The sequence below is a fragment of the Arvicola amphibius genome, chromosome 8 (genome assembly GCF_903992535.2).
Source record: "Arvicola amphibius chromosome 8, mArvAmp1.2, whole genome shotgun sequence".
NCBI lineage: Eukaryota > Metazoa > Chordata > Mammalia > Rodentia > Cricetidae > Arvicola > Arvicola amphibius.
Window position 1 is genome coordinate 17,297,278 of NC_052054.1, and position 8,143 is coordinate 17,305,420.

Here is an 8,143-nt window from a genome sequence, read left to right on the forward strand (position 1 = left end):
TTTTAGCAAAACAATCAAAGATGTCGTGGACATCCAGAGCAGGGGCTACTCCAAGCTTATGCTTGAGCATCAGGGGTGGTCCCAGGTGGCCCCAGCCCACTCCTGATGTAAGATACTAGAGGGTAAAAGTCAAGGGACTTGAGCAAACACACAGGGAATCACCCACTTCCCAATGGGCAAGCGATACCCACACCTGGCAGTAACGCTGTGCTAAGCAACGTTCTTTGGCAGCCTCCAAAACCAAATGACAGAAGGCCAGAGGTGGAAGCAGCATTTGAGGCTGCAGGCTCCACCAGGTGTCTCTTGCCCATTTCCTTTTGGATCTGCTTCTTTGATTTCTTTTTTTTTTTTTTTTTTTTTTTTTTTTAGTTGTTTCTTACTAAGCTTTTCTCTACACAGTGAGAACCATTCTGCAGGCAGGTTCGAGCACATGTCCTTTCAGATAAAGAATGAGGTAGCCTTGACAAAATCCTAGGAAAGAGTTCTTATTAGAGAATAGGATCCCAAAAAGCCAGTATATGCAGTAGAGATAAATCCCAGTGCCACTGCCAGTGGCCCCTCAGTCTGCCCCAGCCATGCAACTGTCAACCACATTCAGAGGAACTAGTCTGGAACTATGCTTGTCCCTTCCCAGTCCAGCAGAGTTGGTGAGTTCCCACTAGCTCAGGTAGACTGTTTCAGTGGGTGAACCCATTATGGTCTTGATCTCTTTGTTCATATTCTCATTCCTTCTACTCTTCAGCAGCACCCTGGGAGCTCAGTCCAGTGCTCCGATGTGGGTCTCTGCCTCTGTTTCCATTAGTTGCTGGATGAAGGTTCTATGGTGATATTTAAGATAATCATCAGTCTGACTATAGGGCAAGGCCAGTTCTGGCACCCTCTCCTCTATTGCTTAGGGTTTTAGCTGGGGTCATCCTTGTGGATCAACATAGTAAAAATGGCAATCCTACCAAAAGCAATCTATAGATTCAATGCAATCCCCATCAAAATCCCAACACAATTCTTCTTGGAGGGAGTTGTTTTCAAAATAATCTTTCATGATCTCTTTGACGCAAATGCAGTTATTTTTGGTATTGTGGAACTCTGATACTGGCCTCGCTCTGCCTGGGGCCCTGGGAGCTTTTCTTTTGCTTGTTTACCAGAGTGATTTCAGAGCTTTGGTGCCAAGAGGTTCCATGTTTCTCTCACTAGAGACCCGATTCCTGGGACTTGCCCTCAATTTAGGGCAGGGCTCTTGTCACCCATTTAAGAGTCCCTCGAAGAGACCCCCAGAGCTGCTGTTCTTTGTGGCCTATACTCTGGCTTCTTCCCTCCTTTTAGGGCACTGCCCCTCTACTGCTCAGTGGCTGAGGGTGACCAGAATGCAGGGTTATTTCTTTTTCTTTTTTTTTTTTTTTTTTTGGTTTTTCGAGACAGGGTTTCCCTGTAGTTTCTAGAGCCTGTCCTGGAACTAGCTCTTGTAGACCAGGCTGGCCTCGAACTCACAGAGATCCGCCTGCCTCTGCCTCCCGAGTGCTGGGATTAAAGGCGTGCGCCACCACCGCCCGGCTTGGGGTTATTTCTTTTAATAGTTGTTATTGATGGATTAGCTTCATCAGAGTGCACAATGGTGCCCTGGGAAGCTGGGCTGGTTTATGAGGCAAAGGGGTTCATGGAGGGGTGAGGGAGCTCTGAGTAACCCCATGGGTCATTCTTTGGGCCTCAAAGGGACTGTATGACTTAGTACTTTCATGTCATGTTGGAGTGGAAGGCAACTCTGAGGTCCCAAGGAGACCCCCATCTGGGGAGATCAAAGTAATTGCTCAAGTCACAAAGGGAGCTTGTGACCCCCAGAGCCTCTTCGTTTCTTGGGGGGCTCTGTGAAGCAACACTCCACCCATTTTATCTAGTTATCCAGGACATTTCTTATTCGCAACCTCAGCTGTGTGCCTGAGTGGACAGTCTTCCCTTCACAAAGCCTCCTAGGTGAAGGCAAAGCTAACGTGCACCACATGGTGGCCATTCTACCCGTCACCTGCTGTTTCCTGCCAACCATTTACCATCAGTCACTGTCACTTGGGAGGCCTGCTGTGAGTTCCAGAGGAGGAGATGAAAGCACAGAGACGTAGCTTGCCGAATGTCAACTGTATTGATTTTATAAATGTTTTCTTCCTCTAAAAACAATTAAGTGAGCCAGACTCAGTGGCGCACACCTTTAATCCCAGCACTTGGGAGGCAGAGGCAGGAGAATGCCTATAGGCATGTTTTTCTGTCCACCAGTCAGCTCCCCAATATCCACAGAGACTTATTATTAATTATAAAATATGGGCCGATAGTTTAGGTTTGCTTGTAGCTAGCTCTTATAACTTAAATTAACCCATGTCTTTTGTTCTATGTTCTTTTACATGGCTCGATTACCTTTACCCAATTCAGTTAAGTGTAAATGATGGTATGTGCACTTAATCTCTCTCAAAGACGGCTGGGTTAGCATTTGAGGGTCTGGGTGGATAGTCTCTGTGCAGAGCTCGTACCTCAGAAGCTTTAACGATTGTGACAGGAGCACGAGCCAGGGCCATCCAGTCCCCAGAGAGAATACTAGAGATGATTGCTCAGTGTCCAAAGTGCTCAGCTCTGGCAAACCTCAGGCCTTGAGCTTTTTCCAAATCCTGCTGGTGATTCTCGGCTCTTCCCTTTGCTGGGGGTTCAGGAGGCAGGGCTGAGGGCTGCAGCACTTAGACTGTCCCATATTTCCCTCCTCAGTAAAACAGAAACTCCTCCTAAGCCCATTTTTGCTTGCCTCACGGCATCATACCTTAGGGCAGTGGTTTTCAACCTCCCTGCTGCTGCGACCCTTAAATACAGTTCCTCATGTTTCGGTGACCCCCTCCTCCGACTAACCATAAAATTATTTTCATTGCTACTTCCTAACTGTAATTTTGCTACTGTTAGGAATTGCAATGTAAATATTTTTTACAAGATAGAGGTTTCCCATAGGTTGGGAACCACTGCCTTAGGGCACCTCGTACTTTGCAAAACCAGATGCGGCAGTGACTACACTGTGTCCATGTAGAAGCAGATGTGATGTGGAGCTGTGGATGGAGGTCCGTGCTTCTCACAAAGTATTCGTTACTAAGACCAAGTAGAGGATCTGCATCCTCTTCCACTGCCAGCCCCTCTCCTGCCTCCTGTGGAGCTGGGTGTGGGGAAGGAAGAAGTCAGAAAAGCCCCAGAGACAGCTCAGTCTCCGAGTCAATGGACACTCACCTGCTCTGGTCTGCTGTTGATTTTTTAAAAATTAATGCCATAAAATCTAATCAAAATGGATCAGATGTGAAACCTAAGACTAGAAAAGCTCAAGAAAGGCACAGAACGTGACCTCGAGTTTAAGATTTTAAAATACGATACCAACAGTATGCTAGAAAACAAAAAATAACCTGGCCTGTTCTCTGAAAGACAGTGGGAAGAGAATAAGACAAGCTGCTGACAGGAAAAACATTTGCAAAGCTTGTACCCACAAGAGGACACACACAGACAACACACAGAGCTTGTACTCACAAGAGGACACACATGCTGAATACACAGAGCTTGTATCCACAAGAGGATACATGTACAAGAACACATAGAGCTTATATCCACAAGAGAACACATATAGAACACACAGAGCTTGTATCCGCAATGGACCCACGTACAGAACACACAGAGGACCTCTGAAACTAATTTAAAAAATTAAAATATGGATAGATTTATTTTAAAGATACTGGAGGAGGGAGGTGATCAGTGCTTAAGAACTTTTGCTGCAAATTCTTCACAGACCTCGAAAGAACAATACTCAACTTCACATAGAAAACAAAACAAACAAACAAAAAACCAGGATAGCCAAAACAGTCCTGTACAATAAAGGAACTTCTGGAGGCATCACAATCCCTGACTTCAAGCTCTATTACAGAGCTACAGTACTGAAAACAGACTGGTATTGGTATAAGAACAAACAGAAGGAACAATGGAACTGAATTGAAGAACCAGATATTAATCCACACACCTATGAACACCTGATTTTTGACAAAGAAGCAAAAAAATATGGAAATAAGAAAGCATATTCAACAAATGGTGCTGGCATACCTGAATATCAACAGTAGAAGAATGAAAATAGATCCTTATCTATCGCCATGCACAAAACTCAAGTCCAAATGAATCAAAGGCCTCAACATAAAACTAACCACACTGAACCTCATAGAAGAGAAAGTGGGAAGCACATTTGAATGAATTGTCACAGGAGGCCACTTCCTAAATATAACCTCAGTTGCATAGAACACACACAAGGCAGAATACACAGAGCTTGTATCTACACTGAGAGAAATATTAATTGGGACCTCCTGAAACTGAGAAGCTTCTGTAAAGCAAAAGACACAGTCAACAAGACAAAATGGCAGACTATAGAATAGGAAAAGATTTTCACCAATCCCACATCATACAAAGGGCTGATCTCCAAAACATAAAAAGAACTCAAGAAATTGCTCATCAGAAGAACAAATCCAGATGAATCTAAAATGGCTGAAAGACACTTAAGGAAATGCTCAACATCCTTAGCCATCAGAGAAATGCAAATCAAAACAACTCTGAGATTCCATCTTACATCTGTAAGAATGGCCAAGATAAAAAAAATACTGATTTCAACTTATGCTGGAGAGGTTGTGGGGGAAAAGAAAACACTTCTGCATTGCTGGTGGGAATGCAAGCTGGTACAACCCCTTTGGATGTCAGTGTGGCAATTTCTCAGAAAATTAGGAAACAACCTTCCTCAAGACCCAATATTACCACTTTGGGTATATATCCAAAGGATGCTCAATCATGTGCTCAACTATGTTCATAGCAGCTTTGTTTGTCATAGCCAGAACCTGGAAACAACCTAAATGCTCCTCGACTGAAGAATGGATAAAGAAGATGTGGTATATTTATACAATAGAGTACTACACAGCAGGAAAAAAATAACATCTTGAAATTTGTGGGCAAATGGAATGATCTAGAAAACATCTTACTGAGTGAGGTAACCCAGACCCCAAAAGACAAATATAATACGTACTCACTCGTAAGTCACTCATAAGTGGCTTTTAGACATAAAGAAAAACCAGCTTACAATTCACAATCCCAAGAGAACCTAGACAACAAAGAGGACTCTAATGAGACATACATGGATCTAATTTACATGGGAAGTAGAAAAAGACCAAGATCTCCTGAGTAAATTGGGAGCATGGAGATCATGGGAGAGGGGAGGAAAGGAAGTGAGTGGAGAAAAATATATAGCTCAATAAAAACAATTTAAAAAAGAATTTTCTCCGACTGTTTTCTAAATGGAGATTATAGATTGTAGAACTGTAAAAAACAAAACAAAACAACAAACCAAAAAACAACAAAAGGGAGCTTTTGCTGCTCTTGCAGGAGGCCTGGGTTCGGTCCCCAGCACCCGCATCAGGAGACCCACAACTGCCTAAAACTCAGGCTCCACAGTGCCCAATGCCCTTTGGCATGTGAATGCACACAGGCACACACATATACACGTAAATAAAACAGAAACTTTAAAAAAGATACTAGGTTGGTGGTGGAATGGCTCACCGGGGAAAAGGTGCTTGTCATGCAATCCTGGTGCTGAGTTTGGTACCTAGAACCCATATAAGGTGGAAGGAGATCATGGTTTCCCCCAAGTTGTCCCGTCCTCCACAAGCGTGCCATGGTATGCAATTCCCTTCCATAATAATAAATAAAATAAAGAGTAAAAGCTGTGTGCAGTACCCTATTCCTATGCAAACACTCTTTATTGTTGCTGGGCCATTTCTCCTGAACACTCCTATTCAATTTGTTAAAAGAGAATTTACTGGTCATCCTGTTAATGTTATTGTTAACTTGATCCAACCTAGAGTCATCTGGGAAGGGCTGCAGACATTTTTCTTTGCAGCTCACAGAATACGACATGGAGACTTCTTATTAACTACGAAAGCTCAGCGTATAGCTTAGGCTTGTCTCACTAGCTCTTTTAACTTAAATTAACCCATTTCTATTCATCTAAGTGTTGGCACGTGACCGGTGACTTTTGCCTCTCCTCCTGCAAGTCTTGCTCCCTCTGTATCTGGCTGACATCTTCTTCCCAGAGCTCTCTCTGTCCAGAAGAGACATAATCCATAAACCTCCTGCCTAGCTATTGGCCATTTAGCTCTTTAGTAAACCAATCACAGGGACACATCTTCGCATGGTGTAAGGAATATTCCACTACAAGGGGCATCTGAACTCATGAACAAATGAGACCGGCCTGTGGGCACATCTTCGGCCACAGTCCACCGAAGGCAGCACCATCTTTAGGTAGGTGAACCTGGGTGATTTAAGAAAGCCAGTAGAACAGAAACCAGTGAGCAAGCCATCAGGCAGCCTTCTTCCTTGGCTTCTGCTTCAGAGCTATAAGCAGTTAATATTTCCTTCGCTCAGCGTTCTTGTTTGCTCTCTGTTGCTGTGATAAGCATGACCAAAAGCAACCTAGGGAAAGTGTGTATTCCAGTTAATTTCCAGGTCACGGTCCATCACAGAGGGCAGTTTGTAAGGGGCTATGGAAGCAGAAAGGCTACCTTGTCACATGCTGTGTTGACTTAGGACGCATTTGTCCGGAGTGTAGCACTAGAAGGGCCAGTTCTAGTGAGGTACGGGTGCACTCCAGGACAGTTCAAGACACCTGATGCCTTGTCGGGAGTTGGTCACGTGAGCACCAACCCTGACTTAAGTCCGGTTCATTCCCTGTGAGTCCCAGCTATTCTCGCTTGGAAATGAAAAAAAAAAGAGAAAGATGAGCGCTATCTCATGCAGACTCTTCCTTCAGCTCCAGAGTTTTCTGCCTCAGTTCTCACATCAAATGCGCGGTCCCGGATTGTTTTATGCAGAGTGCCGATCTCCAGAAGGAAAGAGAAAACCATAGCCTAGAAGATTCTCTAAAACGATACTACTCTTAGGGAGTGGGGGCAACTCTGCTACGGCTGAGAAAGAAACCCATCACCTTGCAGTTCAGGTCCGCAGGCCACCAACTGGACATTTAGGGTTTGGTGGGGTGGTCTCCTTGCTCCAAAATCCATGTGCGTCCCTACTGAGACCACTAGGTGTCACTGTTGCAGCACGACTAATTAACCTGGGGTGCGACATTATGGATATGATCAACTGGCTTAAACTTCCTGCACCCTGGGTCTAGAGCTGTTGATGACTACACTTTATAGGTAAAGCCGCATCTGCCGTTTGGCAGGTGCAGTAAGAGTGTGGTTATCATGGGATGTGGTTATCATATTTTATGTTTTAAAAGCCAAGTGATGTGTTTCAAACATATTGAAAATTCCAGAGAATATTGTTAAGCGCTTGAATGGAATCTTATTATCTTCCATGCTTGATTCAGATATTTCATTTGACAATAATTTATAATTTTTCTGTAAACAGATATTGATCTATATTTTAATGAAATTGTTCTTGGCTACCCTGCAGCTTTTATTACTATGGTTGTTTGTATCATTACTAAAAATGTGTCTGTTTCCTGCACACCTTCCCGGAGTCTATTTTGCTTGAATAAATCTAGGATTCCAGGCTCGGTCAATCATTGCTGATGTTGGCTGTCAACTCGACCTGCTTGGGAAAGAGGAATCTCAATGGAGGAGCTGCCTCTATCAGATTGGCATGCAGGCATGTCTGTGGAGTTTCTTCTCAATTGCTGATTGATGTAGAAGGGTCTGGCCCACTGTGGGTGGTGCCCCCTCTGGGCAGGTGGTCCTGGGCTGTGGATGAAAGCAGGGAGTAAGGCAGTAAACAGCTCTCTTCCAGGGTCTCTGCCTCATCTCGGGGCCTGGCTTCTCTTGGTGGACTGGAAAGATGAGATGAAATAAATTCATTCCTTACCCAAGTTGCTTTTGGGTCAGGGTGTTTATCACAGCAACAGAAAGCAAACTAAGACAATTACATTTCAGGGTGAATTTTATTTCATATGTATGTATATCCCTCCCTCCTTCCCTTCCTCCCTCCCTCCCTCCCTCCCTCCCTCCCTCCCTCCCTCCCTTCCTTCCTCACTCCCTCCCTCCCTCCCTCCCTTCCTTTTTCTTTTGAGACAGGGTCTCTCTAGGTCGTCTTGGCTAGCCTGGACCTTACTATG